Source organism: Saccopteryx bilineata, chromosome 2 (assembly GCF_036850765.1).
Source record: "Saccopteryx bilineata isolate mSacBil1 chromosome 2, mSacBil1_pri_phased_curated, whole genome shotgun sequence".
Taxonomy (NCBI): domain Eukaryota; kingdom Metazoa; phylum Chordata; class Mammalia; order Chiroptera; family Emballonuridae; genus Saccopteryx; species Saccopteryx bilineata.
Genome location: NC_089491.1, coordinates 90,291,607 through 90,314,634, shown reverse-complemented (window position 1 = coordinate 90,314,634; position 23,028 = coordinate 90,291,607). Strand labels below are relative to the sequence as shown.

Below are 23,028 nucleotides of genomic sequence, written 5' to 3'. Positions count from 1 at the left end.
CATCAATAACTACAAATGTCATAGTCTGCCCAGAAATCACACAAATAGTAAAATTGAAGAATTCAGCATTCTTTATTATTCATTTGGAATAAATCACGCTTTGTGCTGGGTGACAGAAGAGAAGATTACCTGTCAGAGGCTCACAATGATAGGATTAGTATCTCTTGTTCAAACAAAATCTGGGTTTACCCCAGATCATTACATGCACTTTCTGAGGACCTTTGCAGCACATAATAGGCTACAGATACACTGAGAGCTGAATGGTTCAGATTCATATAATCATCTTATTAACAATCTGTCTTAGACTGTCTTTCTGTTTTTATTCCAGGATAACAATACAATTCCTAAATGTATTTTTATATCTACATCTACTTCCATATCTGCATTTGTATATACTTATTCCCAGAGTCAAGAGAATGCAGTGCAGAAAGAGCTCAAGTTTTAGACTCAGATGGACCCAGAGGTATAATATGTATCCAGTTTTCATCGCTCATTTATTGGTGAATTTGGTCAAAGTGCACAATATCTTTGTCCCTTCATTCTTTTCTATCAAATATAGATACAAATAGCACATTACAGTATTTTTAAAGAAATTGAGTAAGTCATCTTTGTTTGGTCTTTAGGGTAAAGGCATTAGTCCATCTGCTTTTCCCAGGTCAGGTCCCGTAGACTCACAGTGAGCTTTATCTCCCCTCCTTCCAAATGCCAGTCATCGTATTTCTATGTTTGGGGTTATCCTTTGCTAATGTAATAGATATTGAGCAATTACTCTATGCCAGTAACAGTTCTAGAGAACTGTTTCCTTGGGAAACTGACAGTCTAGTGGACCCCCTGCTCCCTCTTTTTCTTTTTTGCTTGCATCTTCATTCCACCTAACCTCCAAACTTCACCTCAAGGGCTTCCTTTCTGAGCTTTTAAATTTTTTAACCAAAAACAGTCTCTTGAAAATATGCAGCATTTTCCTGCTTTTGCTACTCAGATGACTTTTTATCTTCTGCCTCTCTGTATTGTAGGGTTGTTTTGGCTCGTGTTCTTCTAAATTATATGTCTCTTGAGTGTAAAATGTTGGGAATATAAGCTTTAATATGGCAGCATGATCCAGTGTGTTTTATTGAGAGTGCCGCCCTAGACTACTGAGGGCAAAAACAGGTTTTCTATTAATATTTTGCATGAATGAATGCCTTGTATCCCTCACTTTACCTTGCTGTATAATATGTGAAGAATCAGATTTGCACTCCAAAGTTCTGGATTTAAAAACCAAGCTCAAAAGTTTCTTTTTCTTCCTTGAGACCCAACTTCCTAATATGTAAGATGGAAATAAGATTTTTGCTTTACTTATATCACAGAATTGTTTTTGAAGATCACCTAAGTATGATGTAAATGGAAAAGGACTTTTTTATTCACTGCTGAAATTGAATAAAAGTCGTTACAACTAAGCCTGTAATGATCACTGTTGAATAAATGAATACACGTTTCAGACTAAAGGTTTGTTCCCTCCCAAAATTCATATGGTGAAGCTCTAACCCCAGTGTGATGGTATTTAGAGATAGAGCCTTTTGGAGCTAATTAGGGTTCAATGAGGTCATACATGTGGAAACTTCCAGAAGGGATTAGGCATTTATAATATGAGACATGGGAGTGAGAGCTTCATGGGGCACAAAGAAGTTATGTCAGTACTCAGCTAGATGCCAGCCACCTACAAGCCAAGAGAAAATGACCCAGCATGAAATCTAACCTGCTGCATCTTGATCTTAGACTTCCCAGCCTCAAAAACTGTGATAAGTTTTTGTTGTTACTAAGCCACCAAGTCTAGAATAGAGTATTTTGTTATAGCATCTTGAGCTATAACAGCATACATGAATGAATGAATGAATTAATGAATGAATGAATGAATGAAGGCAATTTAGGGAGAAAAGCAGCTTCAGTCATTGTAATAGAAAATTTTTTTTCTTCTTCTTTTCCAAGTGATAGGAGGGGAGATAGAGAGACAGACTTTCTTATGCACCCCAACTGGGATCCACCTGGCAACCCTCATCTTGGGCTAATGATCTGCCCGTCTGGGGCCATGCTCACAATCAAGCTATTTAACAGCTGAGACAAAGGCTCCACAGAGCCATCCTCAGTACCTAGGACCAATGAGCTGGAACCAATTGAGCCATGGCTGTGTGAGGGGAAGAGAGAGAGAGAGAGAGAGAGAGAGAGAGAGAGAGAGAGAGAGAGAGAAAGAAAGAGAAAGAAAATGGCGAGAAGGGGAAGGATAGAGAAGCAGATGGGCACTTTTCCTGTGTGCCCTGACCTAGAATTGAACCGGGTGGATACATACCAAGTCAATGCTCTACCACTGAGTCAACTGACCAGAGCCTGTGGAGAATTAATTAAGGCTTAAAAGTGCTGTGCTGTAACTTTGCTGAGTATATTTCCCAAGATCAGCTTTACTTGGAAGCTCGGGACATCATGGAAAGAATTAAACTGTCTATTAAGAGACTGTGGTCTTAATGTGTGTCTATGGGCAAGTCACTTTAACTCTCTCATCTTGTATCCCCTTATCTATAAAATAAATATTAGAGTGCCCAATATAGCTGCCTCCTAGCATTGTTGTGATGATCAAATAATTTAATGTGTTGGTAAATAGCTTGTAAATTATTAATTGCCAATAAAATGTGAGAGATATCAGAAGTAGCATGCTATTAAAAACTAATAACTTGTGCCACATGTTTTGCTTCTCAAAATTAACTTCCTTACCCAAGATTTACTTATGACCTAGAAATTTCAAGCATTCTGAAAGTTTCTGACTGTATTTTATTTTGAATCCACACAGCAGTTCTATGTGGCACATTTTGTAGAGGATGAACTGATTCACAGAGGCAAAGTGAATTGCCTGGGGTCACACAGCTTGCCAATGGCATAACTAAGTTCCCAACCTGTGTTCAGTAACTTCAGATATAGGACTTTCTCCATTAAGGCAAAAAGATCTGTTTTCTCTCTTTCTTTTAAAGTATAATAGTTTTTATTTTTAATGAGCCCGTTTTCCTTATTATTCCTTTTGATCCAATAAAGATAATAGATGAGATTTTATAAAATTTTCTATCTTTAAATTTTAGTTAATGTTCAATATTTGTATTTGGGAACTTATTTTCAAGGTGCAATTTAACAACGGGTCCCTGGAGATAAGATTTGGAGCCACCTATATTGCTGGTATTTACTTTTCACCAAAATTTTCAAATGTCCTGTTACTATGAAAATGTTTTGTTCTTGTAAATATATAAAAAATAAAAAACAGTATTTGATCCTGCATATTTTGAAACTTTGAGTGCTGGCATTAAATAAGAGGTTCATGTTCCATATATCAAATATTATTCAGCAAATAAGATGGATAGAAAGGTCTAGACTTTATTTAAATCTCTGGAGAAAGGATGGTGATTAAGTGGAAAACTTTAAAATAAGCTTTTAAATGTAGCCTGTAACTAGGTACATGGTTGACGTGAAAAAGAAATTGCTTCACTAAGCACCATTATTCTAAAGAAGAGTAAGAATAGCAAACAAAGACACAGATTACCTCAGAGAACCATCCATGAATAACACATTATGGCCCAGATTATATTGACAGCCTAGTCTGAGTACCAGGAATTTGGGACAAAAGCCAGATGGGTTTCTTTAAGAACCCCTTCTATTTTTTTTAAAGATATTATTAAGTCAGCCTTGGAGGAAGAAAAGAATTTTTTATGGAGTGAAATACCTGTTCCTTGTCATTGAACCTCAGTTCAAAAAGGAAAGTCTAAGTCGAGGAGACTTTGAGCGTAGTATGGAAAGGGACCTGGCTCAGCATTTCTGTTCTCCCAGCAAAGCTTTCTGCCTAGGAAGCCCCAGAGGGACTGAGGCCATGATACAGTTCCAGGACCACAAGTAACCCAGCTGGAAAGCTTTGTCTCTAAGCATGAGATCACAGCCTCTCACTGTGATTGCCATAGAGCCATCCCAGAGCATAGATTTAAATAATCACGAGAAACAGGCAGATAAAAGCCAGGATCTCAGTGCTCCTTTGCCCATGTGAAACATAAGCCAGCCACTGATCTTTCCCAGACTTTGTTCTCTCATCCTGAATACAAATATATTGAAAATATAGTATGTGCTTACTGATCTGACAATCAAAATCATGGATAAAATTCTGGCTCTCCCTGTACTAAGTCAGTAGGTTTCATTTGCTTAAATATAAGGTAAATTAAAGTAACTGGGTGCTCAGTCTGTCACACTGAAGACTCTTGGACTTTGAACACATTAAACTGCTGCATCCTTGTATTGGACAAACCTCTCTGATATGCTGCTTTGGGCAAAGTAGAAGCCAGAAAAAATATTTTTGGTTAGATTCTTTATGTTGTCAAGATCTACATCAAGATATTCATCTACATGTATATGTACATGTGTGTGCACCTGTATAACAAGTCCAAGTTTTTTCCTGTGCTTGTGAACAATTGAATATTGCTATATTTAATTTGTGAGCTGATGCCATAATTTTCTTCCTCATCAGAATCAGAACTTTATCATCACCATCCCATTACTGTCATCATAATATATCATCATCATCATTACCACTAACAATTACTGAGATTTGGTTTTTTTACTCCAATTTATATGGAGATAAATGTAGGTTTGGTATTAGCCCCATTATATAGATATGAAAACTATGATTTGGAGAAGTGAAATAAATTTTAAATTTCATGTAGCAAAATTTTAGCAGTTATATTCAAAATCAAGGTCTGTCTCCAAAGATGCAATGTTTTACGATCACACCATATTGATTCCAACACATGCCCACCCCAATCCCAGAAGAACTAAAAACTGAGGATTAATAGAGGAGTTTTGTTTATTTAGTAACCGATATCTTGAATTCCACCATTTTAGACTTTTAAAAGAGATATATTTTGAAAAGTATATATATTATATATATATATATTATATATATATATGTCATCAGATATATAAAAACCCAACCATAATATATTAAATTAAATTATTGCCCTTGTTACAAATTAACTCTCAATATGTGCCTTTGGATGATTACTGCCCACCTGCTACTCTCTCGTTTACAGTAACTTTATTTTAGGTCATTCATATATTTATTCAACAAGTATTTTGGGAAGCATCTGCTTTATATCAGGCACTGCTCTAGGGGCTGGAGATAGAGTAATGAAAAAACAAATTTCATCATACTACAGAACAAAGATGTGATTATTAAAATTGATCTTGAGACGGTGGTTGGTTTATTTATTTGTTTTTATTTAGAGTCTAGGAAAACCAACAATTTTATCTCTCCCCATCTCATTCCAAAACAAACCATGCCCACTGTGCATGTCCTACATGCAGGGCCTCATGCTGGGTTCAACAGAGCAATCAGAGGGAAAGCATGTCTTACTTGCAAATAGCAAGGGCAGGAATGTTATGCTTCCCAGAATTAGGATTTTCCTAAAACTTTCTAGAACTTGTTCTCCATAATCTATCTTTTAATGCCCTAGCAAATCACTAGTTAATATGTTCTTTGAACCTGGCAAGTCTTCCTGGTGTCCTCTGATGGAAGTCTTCAGAGATTCGTCATTTCCACTTGCCAGTGCCATGCCTACCTGGCAAGATCTGATGCAAAAACCATTCTCCCAACATGCCAACTGGCAAAGGCACGAGCTTTGGTTTTGTTCAGGCAAAAAAAGATTAGCCCTCTAAGGGTTAATTAGGAAGCAACCCCTTTCAGGGCTTAGAGTTGTTTACCTCAATCACCTTCATGCAAACTGCCATGTTTCACTTGGGCACTAATTGTGCCTGATGGACTCATTATTTTGTAATCAGAACAGTTTCCTCAGCTAGCTCTCTGGGGGTTAATTATACGGATGAGGTAGTGCCCTGAATATTCCTACCAGACAGGACCACTTGAAATTCTCACCAACCTTATTGGAGAAAGTCCTGTTCCTATAAACATTCTCTCAGCCTTTCACAGTTGGAGTTTATTTGGTGACTATGCCAAGACAAGCAATCCCGGCCAATGTATCAGTGCAATCCCGCCTGGTTGGCCCCGTTTCCGCTCACAGAGGACTTAAGCCAGTGGACCCTGGAATCCTGACCTGCGTGTAGGCAGCCCTGTTTACTGCAGAAGATGATTCCTGCCCCGGGTTAAATATGTACACCTCTTGGAAATGTCGGTGCCTTCAAGCCAAAAGCACTTAGAGACTAGGGAAGCGGCAGCCTACCCTGAAACACACTGTCCTAAACAAAGAAAGAGTCCACAATGATTGGTAAGATGATGAGACATTTCTTTGATTTTGGGTCCCTGCAGCTGCTGATGGGGGCTGACCTTGTGATCTGCGGATTCTTTTTCCCTAGTTTAGCTTCGCCCCGCCCCCGGAACCGAAATCCTAGCGCTACTCTTTATGTAAAATGATCGCACATTTTTTCACCTTTTGTTATTTGTTTTTATTTTACAAGTCCAATGGGATTTAATAACCAGGAATTTAATAACCAGGAGAGAATATTGTGCATTGAGGTGTGAATGGGAGAACAGTGAATTCCAGAGCTCAAATCTCCTATATATGAGACCCTTGGGGAAAGCTGCAAACGAGGAAACAGGGACTTTTTTATATGAGGCTTTGTACTGAAACCCGCAACATCAAGGACGGTGAAGTGATTCTGTGGCGTGTAGAAATGTCTGACCTATAATCATAAACAACTTAGGAAAACGATCTTGGAGAAGTATAAATTGTTTTTTATGAAGTTATCTCTAGCATAGAGTCTTTATATCAGAAGGACTGTGGTTGTCTGAAGCTAGAAAATGTCACATGATGGCAAGTGCTCTTGATTAGTGTCAAGACCTAACTTCAACTCTTATTTCTCTCATGTGTAGGTTGTGTGCTTTGGGACAAGTCACTTTGCTTCTCTGTTTCCTTATCTATAAAATGGGGGTAATGATACTGACCTACTTTTTGCCACAGGATTTTTGTAGAAATTAAGCATAATGCTTAGCATTTATTATATACCTTAATTAATATTGTGTGAATGAAGACTAATTAGATTAAAAATATTCTAGAAAAATGTTCCAGAGGTATTATTTACAATCGTAAGTCTTAAAAGCAAAAGAATTTGTAGTGATATTTTATTACATTTCTCCATTTCTATACACACAAACAAAACAATATGAATTGTTTCTACCTGCATACTGCAACTTCTAGATTGTACCAGAAACAGCCTGATACTGAGTCTCTGCCTAGTTCCATGATTTCCTTGTGTCAAAGCAAAGTTGTTATGCTCTTCTGAAGCTGGGTAGAATTTTGCAGTGTGGAATAAAAAGTAAATGTGGTAACTAAAAAGATATTAGGTAGGTGAAGAGTCCAGAGCAGGCAAATCTGCAAAGACAGAAAAGTCAATTAGTGGTGGCCTATGGCTGGGGTGGGGTGAGGGTGGGGTAGAAGGAGAATGACCTCTAATGAGTGTAGAATTTTTTAGAAAATTGATGAAAATGTGGCAATAGTTGCAAAACCCTATGAGTACACTAATACCATAGCATTGTACATTTTAAATAGGTGAATTGTATTATATGTAAGTTAATATTTTAATTAAGCTGTTAATCACAAAAGTACTTTTAGAAAGTATATATACTATATGTGTGTATATGTGTGTGTGTGTATATATATATATACCCACACATACATGCATACTATATATAATAATTATATATGTACACACATACATACATTATGGGCATACAGTACCAGAACTGGGGGATATTGATAGATGCATGGCTCTGAAATGGAAAATGCTGATTCTTTAATAAAATGCTATAATTGAAAAAGAAAAATCAAGCAGAAGGTAGTCAACCATCCTATGGCAACATAGAGTAATGCTGGGGAGGACTGCATTCTATGGGAGTCTGACAAAGTATATCAGCTTTAGATCTGAATCTGAAGTTACTCTGTATCTCACTTCTTTCCCAGTCTTGGGTTCTTTTTCCCATCTGTATCTGTAATGCTTAAATATCTAGACTCTATGAAGCCTGTCCCTCTGGGAAGATCAGACAAAGCATTGGTTTCTAAGGACTTTTTGGCAGTGACATAGAACACCTTTCACACCCTCGGGCCATCTCATTTATTCCCAGTGCTTAAGATATATTTACATGAGATACAATATAATAATATAACACATATTAGATTAATATAGAATATATTGCATGTAATAACTATTATAAATGTACAAGCATGAAATAGTTAAAAAATACAAATATTTAATAGTAAGTTAAATTAAGTTGAAATAAGCTATATTTTTAATGGCTTAATATTACAGTGTGTTTTTTCCATCATAAACTAATTTTAGCTACTCTATTATATTTTTAAGAGTAGATTTAAGTGCATATACTTTGTGACATTTATTTAGTTTAAGCCTAATAATTGCTTAAGTAGAAAATTTACTTAAGCAGTATGTTGAAAAAAGAAAAACAGTGAATTAAATCACCACTTTTATACCCATATATGGCAGCACTTCCTCTCTTGCATAAAAATACTTTGGGTATCTATGCAATATAGACCACATATGGGTGACAATGAGTATATTACTGGTATATATCCATAAAGATTAAAGTTCTTTTAATTATATATAAAATGTTACTTTATTTTCATATGGCAGCAATTGCATTGCACCCCTCTTAGTGGCAGCACTAGCAAAAGCATCCCATTCTGGCATCTGTTAGCCATGATAGCAGCAAATATTTTGACCCATTAAGCCTTTCACTATCAACCAACAGCTGGAGATATTCATCAGCAAGTATAAGCAACTAAAAGAGATGAGTCTCCAATTGGCACAGCCATTTATTAAGAACTTACTAAATGTCAGCATTATGTTTGTCTCTAGAGATATAATGATCAAGTCATGTTTCTGGTTTTAAATTAGCTCAAAATGTAATGGTGGAAATCAATCAATAAAAAAAGAGTATATGTTACATGTGTTATGCTATAACAGTACCCAGAAATAAAGAGGACATTAGAGAAGGTGACAATAATTTTTTAAGGTCATTTTTTAAGACTAAGTAGAAGTAGAAGGGTAGCCTAGGCAGAAAAAAGTTCATATTTGATTTTCACCAAAACTCTTATGTGGTAAAAGAATTAAAGAGGCTGTTAGTAGTAAAAGAGCTGGTACACATATTCAGGTATTCCTGATCTCCCATTGCACTGTCTTATAAAATGCATACAGAAGAGACATCTCTTCTTGTACAGTTCTTTAATGTACATTAGTAACTGGCAAACACTGTATATAAGGCTCATTTTAAAAACAGAGACCAGAGTTTTGCAAAGTGTACCTTGTGGAACACTAGTCCCTGAAAGTGCTTAGTGGCAAATGCCGCCATGGTTCAGTGAGTTTAAGAAAGGCTGAGGACTGTTCTCCTCTTGTAGTTTATAATACACATTAACATAGCGTTCTAAGAAACTCTGAAATTGAATGAACAAACAAATAAATAAATATATAACTTTGCTTAACTTGGTGATTCTGAAATGATTTAGTCACAGAATATATTTCAGGCCATATAAATTTGAATACCATGAAAAAAATCAGTGTAAACAATACCATATCAAGGCAGACAAGGATAAATTGGCTTAAGTTAGTTTGAATATTTTTGGAGATGGATTATCAGTTATCCCATTTATAACAGCTGCAATTTCAAAATGAGAATAACTTACATAGCATCATGTAGATTTTTATTTTATGGTGCTTTTCAGTCATCTATGTAGAGTTATTTATGGAAAGTACTGAGATTAAACTAAGTCAGGATAGTCTCTTCATATCTATTATTTCATAAAAAATTATATAGCATTTTAATCTAAGGCCATATTATTTCTGTCACTCTATATGAGAAGAATGGACTGAGTAAATTTGTCAGAAATACTATGTCACTTAATTGTAAAAAAAAAAATTGTCAACACCTCAGCTTCTATCTGTATAGGTCAGAATTCTTTGGAATTGCAAGTGGCAAAATATGCAACTGAAATAAACTAAGCCGCAGGCCCAGTTTCTTCTGCTCCATATACCAACAGAATGGCCATGACAGCACACAGATTATTCTCAGACCTATAAATACCAAAGTGTGTTTGCCTTGATAGTTCCTGCCATGGAATGATGAGTTTGGGCCAATCACTGTGCGAAGACCAGAATTGTCCAGCCAGGTTTGGGTCATATGCAAATTACTAGAGCATCCCTGGAATGTGAAGGAAGTAGGGGGAGGGGCAGATCAGATGATCCACTTGAACTCTGCATATTTACTTAGAAATGAATGAAAGGTAATTTTCCTATGGTAAGAGTGATAAGACCAGACAAAAACATGCACTGCTAACATTTGCTATTTGCCATAAACCTGTTCTGAAACCAACACAGGTGTGACCACATAGACTCAGCAAGACTCAATCTTCTTTGAAATCAAACTATACCCATAGGCTTCCAGTGGGACTAGGAAACAGTACGTACATTTTTAACAAAAATGAAATGTTGAATATATATTTTTAAAATAAGATAGCTAAAAATTTTAGTAACATAGCAGATGGCTAACAAAGGAGAATTTTCTTCATTTTTTTATTCCATAAAAATCTGAATTAAACTCAAAAGCAAGACTACTTTTTTATGCAAGTCCATGATACAGATAAAGAATTATGAGAAAGTATATGGAAGCCCTAATGTTCCAATGAAGAGTCTAAATTTAAGTGAAAGCCACAAATGTACTTCACAATTTACTGAAGTTGTGCCTAATTCCCCTTTTTTCATAACTTCTTATAATTTATGCAAGCAGCCTTGCTGCAAATGCCCTTACACCCAATAGAGATGCAATTCTGAACATGACAGAAGCGGGCAGTGCCTACAGTGGCCTGGCACTCAGCATCACTGGCTGGGACTTGTTCATCTGAGCAGTCTTTCCCCACCTGCACCTGCTCTATCGGGACATTACTGAGCCATTTAAAAACAGAAAGGACCATATTAGTACAGGAAAAAGGAGAAGTTGAAGCCTTCTTCTTATTCATAACAAACTAAGCCTGCAGGAATGGAAGAAATTAAGCCATTTTATATATGCGGACACATGACAAGGAAAAGAAGAAAAAAGTTTTCAGCATTTGTTTTGAAATGCATTTTGTAAGTAAAACATATAAGGATTTCTAGAAATTCTTGATTAAAATCCAGCTTCCCTCTGGGAGGTTATATATTTTATTTTTTGTTAGTATGTGGGGTTTTTTTATTATGTTTTGTTTTACTCAGAAAGCAAATCAAATTTTGATAACATTTGTGTTAAGGGATTCCCATTTTAGAGGAAAAGAGGGGTCATTTTCATTTACATCACCTTGTAGCATTAGGCAGGCAAGCGAAAACTGAGGAATATGCCAAAGTATTGGATAGTTGAAAAGGCTATATTTCTAAAATAACAGCATAAAACCCTGAAGTTTAAATTTAATATAAAAAACAAACAATGAAAATTTTAAATCTTTGTAAATTATAATTATAATATGATCATCTCTACTTATGATTTAATATTCATAGATAATATCAATATGATGTTTTAAGGTTTTATTTGTAAATCTATTTACTATAAGTTTCTATGTATTTAGGTTCACATAGAACATAGAATCTGTTCACCAAAAAAAAGATACACTCAAATCAATGCCTGTTCCTTGTTCTGTATATTTTATTTTATAGGAAGGAAAAAGGAGGGGCTGATATAAAACTTTTAAGTCTTTTGTTTCTAAAATTTTGATAACTGAAGAACTTCACACTTCAGCCAATACATATAATATATATTAATTCTCTATAATCTATAATATATACTGTACTGTGTTACTTAAGGTATAGATAAAAAAAAGGCTTCATGTACGTATGTTCATTTAGAGACCAAGGCAGGTTTTATCAAAGGTCTGTCTCGTTTTTCATATATTTCGGACAGTTTTACACCCTCTGGAGCCTCTAAGTAAAAGTATTCAAAATAGCCAAACCAACAGAATGCCAAGTCCCAAGGAGAGACTAAGTTATAACCACAGCTTTTTTGGTTCAACTGAGTAAAAGCAAAAGAAGGTGAGAGAATGTTCCAGGTCCTCTATGAATCTGTCTGGCACTCTTTGTTTTCTTGTGGTCAACATTTCTCCTACTACCCTGACGATAAGTACATGAAGGGCTTAACTCCTCAATGACCCTCTTAGCAGGGATACCTTGAATTCTATCACCCCCACTCCCAACATCACACTTAGCTGGGCTCTGTTCCATCAACGAAACCACGCCCAGGACTTGTTTCTGCCACCTGGGCCATCACCTGTCCCCCCTACAGAGAGTGCAGGCTCAGTCGTTGAAGTAAGCTAAGGTTGCCCTGTGTAAGAGGGCAACCTCTGTAATGAGCAGCAGTGGGTTTACAGTTGTTTGTATAAAAAATAATACAATGATTAATAAATAATATAAGAATAAACTCCATGTTTCTTATACTTACAACTATAAACCTACTTTTGCCCCACTCTATATTTTTATTAGTAGCATTGGTGTTGGTCAAATAATTTTGTAAATATGATGTATACGTTTGCACTGTGGTTTGCATTGGGAGCTGGGCAACGCCAGATATAGTGGTCTGTGAAGTTGCAGGTTGCCTTCCTGCTTGGGAGGGGCCATTGTCTTGCTAATGTTTACTGGAAGGGAGATTCTGCTCCCACCACTGAGAGGTGCAGGAGGACTTTCTCTTTTCTCTCCTCCCTGATTCCTTGCCCTTCATTGGCTTTTCTTGTGGCTTGCCTGTCTTGGTGAGACACCAATAAACAGAATGGCCCACCATCCTTCGACTCCACCATTTCTTTACTGTCTTCCCAAATTTAATGAGAACCTGCATGTGAATGGCCATAATGATGGCGGCAGCCCCTGGCCTTACAATTGGCCAGTGGGGGACATAAAGTTTTCAGCAAACTAGCAAGTGGGTCAGCTACTTCCCACAGCTCCAAAAGGCAAGAGATCTGTAAGGGAAGTTGTCCATGGAGTGCCTTTAGACAAATCTCATAAACACTCTCAGTGTGGTATACTGGAAAGAATTTCTGCCTTTTGCGTGCCATCAGTATTGTCTTGAATCACATAACTTTGTGACCCCATTTAAGTAACTTTTAGCTTAATTTTCCTACAATGCAGATTAACAATATTATTCAAGGTATTTTTATTGAGCACCTACATTGTAACAAATATTATGCTGAGTGCTAGAAATAAAGACGTATATAGGAGACTCTCAACAACTGGTAACTGATATTAAGCACTGGTTGTATAACACATGGCCTTCTCTTCCATGGCTACTGTTAATCAAATATTGTTTTTATTTTATTAACTATGTGTTCTGTGTATAGGCATAGAAAATCATCATTGTCTTCATCATCTTCATCATCATCATCATCCCACGTTAGTGGGAGCTAATGTCCTCCTTTGCAGCAGCTCATGGTCTAGCTGGGAATACAAAATCAGATCTGAGACTGGAGAATAACTTGTATTCTTTCCTGCCTTTAGCATTTACTTCCCTTTCCTTTAAAAATACAAATATCCAAGTCCTATTAAATCAGAATCTTGGAGTAAGACCTGGACATCAGTTTAAGATTTCCCAGATGATCATAATTGGCAGCCAGAGTTGAGAATCTCTAGTCTAATAATAGTCTGCAACCCCTGAGATTGGCCACAGTGCCTTCATTGCAAACATATCTGAACAGCAGCAAACTGTGATATCCCAGGAAAGAACTCAGAACTTAGCATCATCAGGTAGTGCTTTATTTAGACTTTTTGAATTTGTCATTAGTACCTTTTTGAAATTTTTTCAGATTTACTATACATTTTAATAAAAATACAAATAAATACCATTTATTAAATTATATAAAATTAAAAATTCTTTAGAAAATATATACTTACAAAATTCATATCTGCTCTGTGGCCATCTGTCAGCTTGCTTCTCCTTAGCACTTAGCATTCCAGTTCTGCCTCTTTGGACCCCCCTTGCACCCTGTGGTCCGGCGATACTAAAGGCCAGCAGTATCCCAGAGCTTGCCACGTTCTGTCTCTAGTCTTTTGCTTATGTTGTCACTGCTGCCTGAACCACTCTGTCCACCTCCCTGTCCTCTCATTCTTCTCTCTTCTCCAGGACTCAGTGTGGATATCATTTAGTCTTCTAAAACTTTCCTGACCCCACATCAGCTTGGGGAGTTTTCATCTGACTCCTTTTATACCTTATATTTTTTCTCACATGGTCTTGCCTATTTATTGCTCTGTATTTCTCTCTGGACTACAAGTTTCATGTGGAAAGGAAACATGCTTGTATTAGTCACTATTGTATCCCCATTTTCAACATAGTACCAAGCCTATAGTAGATGCTCAATAAATATCTGTTGGATTAAATATATTAGAATACAGATTTTTATTTGTGCACCTCCACACTATGAAAACTACGCTGTTAGTTATCCAGCTCTTGCAAACCCAAATAACTGTCACATGAAATTTTCAAATAACTGGTATTTTCCTGTGAAGTAGCCCTTTCATGCCAACTTTTATGCATCCAAGAACTAATAAATATCCTTTCTCTCCCACTTACCTTTGACCTCCTTGGGCTTTCATTCATCATCTGTAATTGAGAGACCCTTCCTCTCAGAAGCCTTGGGAATGAATAGTAGGTTCTTTCTAGCTGTACAAATTATGATTTCTCAATCTCATCATTGAGAGCTTATACCGTAATATAATATTAAAAGGTCTCCATTAATGTGAATGGTAAAGGACTTCCTGAGCTATACTGTGGCCTGTCAGGCACATGGTACTGGCATAGCTCTGGGAAATAAGGTAGTATTCTGTACTGAGAACCAGGAGTCCCAGCCCTATGCTCCTTAGCTTCTGGGATGCCCCCAAATTCCCTACAGTGGATACTGCCTCCTGTGCATGAGGTGCGAGCAGTGTGCTTTGTGCTGAAGCGGAAATAATGCACAAATGATAGCCTAATAAACTAGTCATTACTTCTAATTGCTGGTGTTAGTACATTAAATTTCCATTCTCCAGGATTATTGTTGTTTTCATTGTTAAGTAGCCTTCAAACTTGTAGCACTTTCTGACTTTGTCAAAGATCAAGTTACCAAAGGAATATATTTGAGCTGACTTTCAGAATTCATAATTTTGTTGCTCAATTCACTACAAAGAGCTGCGAGCTTCTTTAATGAATTAAAATTTAAATCTGGAACACTGACTGGGTCCAATTCACCCACTGATGCTTCAAAGCTCCTTAGCATATCAAAGTGATAAGAGCAGAGAGAGCACAGTGCAGGAAATAACCCAAACTGCATAATGAGAAATAGCACACATGGAATTTGAGGCAGTGCCTATAGTGCCCAGGGCAATTGTGCTTTTCAATGTTCTATACTTATTTTCATTGTTAGGTACAAGATATTTCAACCCTTCACTGTGCAAACTCTGTGTCTCAACCTCTTGCATATTCTTAGGTTATGTATTGCATTTTTTTTAACTCAGTTTCTATGAAAGGTATAAATGGAAGTTGCTAAGACTGTTTTCAGAATTAATGAGAGACAGGAACAATCAATTGCTCAGTAGACAAAATTCAAGAATGTGGAATGCCATAGAGAGGCTCTTTGTAAATAGATTAACTTTTCTATGGAGGTTGAAGATTTGTCATATGTCTTATGAATTCATCTCAGTAATGTATACTGATATATAATTGTATCCTTTCTCATGGGCCTAGTCCTCCCATTAGAGAAAACTACATCTACACTGGCTGCACAGGAGTGATGATCAGTGGTGTCTGTTCCCTTGTTATAATGGAATGCAACTCACTGACTGTTACAGCCAGAACTCTTCCGAAATGTTTTCACACAGCATTACCTGTAGGAAAATGAAATCATGGAGAAAATCTTGGAGAAAAAGTTTAGCTGTAAACAGAACTTTCATCTTTCTTTTATTTCACCTACACTCATTATTGGTAAGATATCATGTTTAATCTACCTCTGTCGTAACATGGACTTTATGTATTTTCCCATTATTTTATTTTTTAAAAGCTCAAAACTAAACTGAGTTGAAGAATTAAGAAAATGAACATAAAATAGCCTTTATCTAAAATCACCAATATTGATCACTTTGTCATATTCACATATGTGCTCTCGCTACATATATTCATGATATCCATATATATGAAACATATAAACATTTTAAATAGCATAAATATTTGTAAATTAGTTACAGAGATCAGGGCATATCACCCAACAATTCAACTATTTCAACATCTATATCTGAACCTCTAGAACTCCTTTTTACATAACCACCATCTCATTCATATACTAAGATATTTAAGAGAGACATAGTATTATTATTTTACTTATAGTGCATACTGAAATCTTCCCAATGATCACAGTAATGTCCTTTTAACTATTATCCTGGAGTGGCAGTATTAGTATTCAGTCAGTCAATAATTATACATTGCATTTAGTTATCCTGCTTCTTTAGTCTCCTTTAACATATAAAAAATATATTTTTTTCTTTTATGACATTAATACTTTTGAAGATGTGAATTGTCTTGCAAAATGTCCCCTCATTGGGATTTGCCTTAATATGTTTTCATTACTTGATATTAAATGGTTTTGTTAAGAATCCAGATAGGTGACTTTATATAACCAAACTGTATTTAATTTGCCTGCTTAATTTTGTATCTTTCCAACCAGCAGGTGAGCTTTCTATAGTGAATAGCCATGCCTTGTTCTTGTTTGTAAGCTCAGAATGCGGCATACTGCCTGGCACCTGTGAGCACCAGTAACTCATTATCTTCCCTCCAATCTGTTCCTTTTTTTCATTTATCGTCTTAGTTCCACTAGCATCCACTCAGCCACCCACACTAGAAAGCCAATTATGCTTGACACCTCACTTTTCTCTCCTTTTCTCCCATTGCTGAGTAATCACAAAACCCTACCTGTTACACTGGCTGAATACTTCTCCAACCATTCCCCTCACTTTTTTCCTATTTCAGGCCTCCATCACTCTCTCCAAACTATTGGAACAGTCTGCTAACTGACTTCTTACTGTTATGCAACTCTTGATCCCATCAAATCCAACTTCGAGCTAGTTTTCAGAATAACCCATTTAAAAAGCAAAATTGGCCACGTTGCTTTCTTGATTAAAAACTTCTCAGACCTCAGAGATTAATGAGAAGTGGTCCAGTTTGATAAAGAAGCCTTCCCTAACCTGACTGTCTCCTTCCTTCTGTCTTATCCTGCCTTGTACTTTTGTTCCAATAGCATCAAAACTCTTGAAATGACATTAGTAGCCTTCATTTATTGAGGGCTGATCACATATTGGTTACTTTAGTGCCTCCTTTATGTATATGATCTCCTTTAATCCTTATGTCAACTATTGAGGTAGGTAGAATTATTTGCATTTTGTAAATGAGGAAATTATTTGCATTACACAGCTAATGAGGTAGAACCACTTAAACATGAACTTAAACCCCTTGCCTTTCCCACCCTCCCAAGGTTGTCTCAACCCACCATGCTACTTCTCACCTTTATGCCTACGTTCTGCATATACTACCTTTTCCTTGTTGCTAGCTAACTCTACTACTAACGCTGTAGAACTCAGATCTGGTATCCTTTATTAACTCTTGCGTTAGCTTATATACCCTCTTGACACTTCTAAAATAACAAAACATAACTCTGTACTGTACTTCTATTGTAATTTTTCTTCTTCTCTCTTTTTCAAGTTAAGAGGAAGGGAGATAGAAAGACAGATTCCCACATGCACCTTGACCAGGATCCAACTGGCAAACCCCATTTGGGGCCGATGTTCTGTCCATCTGGAGCCATGCTTGCAACCAAACTATTTTTAGTGCCTGAGGCAGTGGCTCCAAAGAGCCATCCTCATTGCTCAGGGCTGATGTGCTCAAACCAATTGAGCCATGGCTGCAGGAGGAGAACACAGAAAGAGAAAAGGGAGGGGGAGGGTTGGAGAAGCAGATGGTCACTTCTCCTGTGTTCCCTGACTAGGAATCAAACCCAGGACATCCACATGCTGGGCTGATGCTCTACCACTAAGCTGACTGGCCAGAGCTTTACATTGTAAATTAATGGTTGCTTTACATGTCTGTCTGTCTGTCTTCCCCACTAGACCACCAAGGTTAAGACCATACTGTGGTGTTCTTATACATCCAGAGTAAAGTCAGAGTAGTAACCCAAAGACATTTGCTGGGTAAGTGCGTGGATGATCATAGGGCATGGAGCTCCGGGTGCTGTCTTATTGCATACTGCCAGCTTAGAGAAAGAACTTTCATATACTTATCAAATTTTCAGAAACAAATTTTCAGTCGAAAGAGATGACTAAGTGGTGTGACAGAACTTGAATTGAAAATTATCTTTAACTTATACTGGAAACAGAATGTAAACTTCTGAAGACTAATGCTTAAATAATTACTTAAAAATTAACACCACTGTCCTCTAATACTTTTAATACATTTTTTATTTTTCAGTTACATTTACATCACTTATTTTACTGAACTCAGAGTAAAATACATCCTACATGCTTATAAAGTACAAAAAGAAAAATAGATGTATGTCATTATTTTCATTGAGTCTGGTGTTTTAAGCATTTCTATATATTCTTCATATTATTTTAAATACCATATAAAATTTTACTGAGTTGGTTTTATCAAATTTATTTTTCTAATTTTGGACATTTATGCTTTTTTTAGTCTTTTGGAATTGTAGATACCTGTTCTGAGCATATGTTTTTTTTCTGTTAAATTATGTTATTAGGAGAAATTCTAGAGACGATAATCATTGGATCAAGGTTAACTATTTTATATATATATATATATATATATTACTCTGAATGGCTTTCTAAAAAGGCTTATATCAATTTAAATGATCATTAGAAATAAATTAAAATAACAGATTCCTTAAACTTTCACCAGCAATGGGTACAATTTTTGAAATTTATTAGCTATTTTAATAAGTGACTAAATATATCTTTTGGGTTCCATCAAGGATGGTCTTTGTTTGTGTTTATTTATTGATATTTCTCTATAATATTGGTGGTCATGTCATAGCTTATTCTGTTTTGGGGTCCTTGATGTTTTCTTTCTGAATTGGAGCTTTTCATATATTATAAATGTTCATTTGTCTGACATTTTCAGTTCAAATACTTTTCTCAATCAGTTGTTATATAAAAAATTTAATTTACTTTTTTTTTTTTTTTTACTTAGAGAGGCTTTTGATTTTACATATTCAGTTCTGAAACATGTCCTATTGAGTTACTTCTATGGATTTGTGTATTGTGTAAGGCATGGTTTCAACACTTTGGTTTTCTAAATTGCCACTTTTTTCTTACTACAACTTAATAAGTAAGCCTTTTTTGCCCTTTATTTGGGAAAACTGACTTAACTTTTTAAATGTTTTGGGTGGAGTTCTGACTGTTCCACTCTTCCCTCTTGGTGAGCCTTCCGGTAGCTGCATCAGGTCAGCACCCCACGGCTTCCTGTGCTCACATCTTATCAGGTAAATGTCTCATCTGAATATGTCTTCCTCATTGCTTCCAAATTGTCTCTTATAGTTCCACCATTTCCCCAGTTTTCATGAAAATTTTGTTGAATTCTAAAACTTTCTATTGCAATTTTTATAAAAATTGTGCTAAATCTAAAAATTTCCACAGGATGAGCAGGTAGATTTATAATTTTTAGTCTCACTGGAGCAAAAATTATGCTTATTTTTTAAACTTCCAATAAGGGTACATAGATTTCTGTAAACAGCCTTTGCTCTTAACTTGTTCAGTATAAACCTTAGCATTTTAGATTGCTGTTAATAAAATAATAATAGCTAACATTTACTAAGTATATAATGTATATCATACTTTATGCTAAGTATATTTTATATGTTATCTTATAAAAGGCCTCTGCAGGATAGCTTTAGTTATTACCATAATGCTTATGAGGAAACTGAGGTGAAGGTTGGTCCCATAATTTGTTCAGGGCCATGTGGCTATTAAATGGTAGAGATGTAATTTGCACCTAGGACTGAATGACTTTAAAGCCCATGTTCTTGACCAGCATTCTATAGTAAATAAGCTAGAATTGTAAGCTATTAAGATAACAGAATTTAGCCAGAATAAAAGCAGAGTTCCTGTGCTGAGGTCAATATTTCAAATGGATAACAAAAGGGATGCCAATGTCTGCTCAGAATGTGGAAAAGAGCTCAGCAGTTCAATAGATGTTATACACTGTGTCAACTGATAAAGTGACATGATTGCTGTAAAGGAATCAATGAAATCCGGTTCTGCATTAATTGATACATGAAGTCAGTTATGAAGGAGATAGTAGCAGTGTATTACACTTAGAATAATCTGTCTTCAGCCCCATGTTTTAAGAGTGGCTGTTGCCTGACCAGGCAGTGGTGCAGTGGATAGAGCATCAGACTGGGATGCGGAGGATCTAGATTCAAAACCTCGAAGTCGCCGGCTTGAGCACGGACTCATCTGCTATGAGCAAGGCTCATCAGTTTGAGCCCAAAGTTGCTGGCTTGAGCAAGGGGTCACTCAGTCTGCTGTAGTCCCCCAGTCAAGGCACATATGAGAAGCAATCAATGAACAACTAAGGTACCTCAACAAAGAATTGATGCTTCTCATCTCTCTCCCTTCCTGTCTGTCTGTCCTTATCTGTCCCTCTCTTTGTCTCTGTCACACACAAAAAAAACCCAACAAAAACTAAAAAGTGGCCTTTATAATTGTGAGTTTCATCCAGGAACAATAGCATGATAATGAGAAATTATGTAAAATAAGTGGTTGAAGGATGGGCATTTTCAGCCCAGTTAAAAGAAGACACCTGAAGAGCTGTTGTGAGCAGAGGGAATAGACACGCAGTGAACAGAAGTTTCAAAGATACAGATTCTGGCTTCAGGAATTTCTTGAATTAGCCCATCCAACAGTGAAACTGGTTCTCTTACAATTTAGTGATTGTTTCATCCAAGTATTTATACAGAGATCAAAGGTTACAGAAAAGGGATTTCAGGACCAAATGTATTAGCCAGATAATACAATAGTTAGAAATGCAAATTAGTGGACCTATCCCAGACTAGTGAATTGAAAACTGTGATAGGGTAGCAATATGTGGGTTTTTGTTTTCCCTTTTTTGTTGTTGTTTTTTTTAATTAATTTTAATGGGGTAACATTAATCAATCAGGGTGCATAGGTTCACAGAGAACATCTCCAGGTTACTTTGACATTTGATTATGTTGCATAACCATCACCCAAAGTCATATAGTCTTCTGTCAACTTCCATCTGATTTCTTTGTGCCCCCCTCTTCTCCCCTCCCCCTGGTAACCACCACACTCTTGTCCATGTCCCTGAGTCTCATTTTTATGTCCAACCTATGTATGGAATCATATAGTTCTTAGTATTTTCTGATTTACTTATTTCACTCGGTATAATGTTATCAAGGTCCATTTATGTTGTTGTAAATGATGATGTCAACATTTCTTATGGCTGAGTAATATTCACAGTATATATGTGCCATATCTTCTTTATCCAGTCATCTATTGATGGGCTTTTTGGTTGTTTCCATGTCTTGGCCACTGTGAACAATGCTGCAATGAACATGGGGCTACATGTGTCTTTATGTACCGTGTTTTTGAGTTATGGGGGTATATTTCCAGTAGAGAAATTGCTGGGTCATATGATAGTTATATTTTTAATTTTTTGAGGAACCACCATAATTTCTTCCATAGTGGTTGTACTACTTTACATTCCCACCAACAGTGGATGAGGGTTCCTTTTTTTCCACAGCCTCTCCAACATTTGTTATTACCTGTCTTGTTGATAATAGCTAATCTAACAGGTGTGAGGTAGTATTTCATTGTAGTTTTGATTTGCATTTCTCTAAAAGCTAATGAAGATGAGCACCTTTTCATATATCTGTTGGCCATTTGTATTTCCTCCTGGGAGAGCTGTCTGTTCATGTCCTCTTCCCATTTTTACTGGATTGTTTGCTCGTTTGTTGTTGAGTTTTATGAGTTCTTTGTATATTTTGGATATTAGGTCCTTATCTGTGCGGTTGATTGAAAATATCATCTCCCATTTAGTTGGCTGTCTGTTTGTTTTGTTATCAGTTTCTCTTGCTGAGCAAAAGTTTCTTACTCTGATGTAGTTCCATTCATTCATCTTTGCCTTCACTCCCCTTGCCTTTGGAGTCAAATTCATAAAGTGCTCTTTGTAACCAAGGTCCATGAGTTTAGTACCTATGTCTTCTTCTATGTACTTTATTGTTTTAGGTCTTATATTTAGGTCTTTGATCCATTTCGAATTAATTTTAGTACAAGGGGACAAACGGTAGTTCAGTTTCATTCTTTTGCATGTGGTTTTCTAGTTTTCCCAGCACCATTTGTTGAAAAGGCTTTCTTTTCTTCATTGTGTGTTGTTGGCCCCTTTATCAAAAATTATTTGACCATATTCATGTGGTTTTATTTCTGGGTTTTTATTCTGTTCCATTGGTTTGAGTGTCTATTTTTCTGCCAATACCATGCTGTTTTGATTATCATGGCTCTATAATATAATTTAAAGTCAGGTATTGTAATGCCCCCAGATTCATTCTTTTTCCTTAGGATTGCTCTGGCTATTCGGGGTTTTTTATAGTTCCATATAAATCTGATGATTTCTTGTTCCATTTCTTTAAAAAATGACATAGGAATTTTGATGGGAATTGCATTAAATTTGTATAACGCTGTGGGTAATATGGTCATTTTGTCTATATTTATTATTCCTATCCAAGAACAAAAAATATTTTTCCATTTCATTATATTTTTTCAATTTCTCTTAACAATGCTTTGTAGTTTTCATTATATAGGTATTTTACATTCTTTGTTATGTTTATTCCCAAGTATTTTATTTTTTTTGTTGCAACCATGAAGGGAATTGTTTGTTGTTGGTTTTTTTTTTTGTTTTTTTTTTGTGTGTGTGTGTGTGTGTGGTTTTTGGGGGTTTTTTTTAGCTCATTTTGTGAT

The 23,028-nt window shown here is 36.1% G+C and overlaps 1 protein-coding gene across 4 annotated transcripts in view; it reads left to right on the top strand.

Moving 5' to 3' along the window:
• The window catches only part of LINGO2 (leucine rich repeat and Ig domain containing 2), a 1,440,550-nt gene that overhangs the window by 1,274,426 nt on the left and 143,096 nt on the right, over positions 1-23,028 (top strand). The window contains exon 1 of one of the 4 annotated variants that reach the window (XM_066257389.1): positions 6,055-6,278. The exons of the other annotated variants lie outside the window; for them this stretch is intronic. The gene's annotated coding sequence lies outside the window, so the exon portion shown is untranslated. Of the gene's footprint in view, positions 1-6,054; positions 6,279-23,028 lie in introns of those variants that run through there. 4 annotated transcript variants of the gene reach the window in all.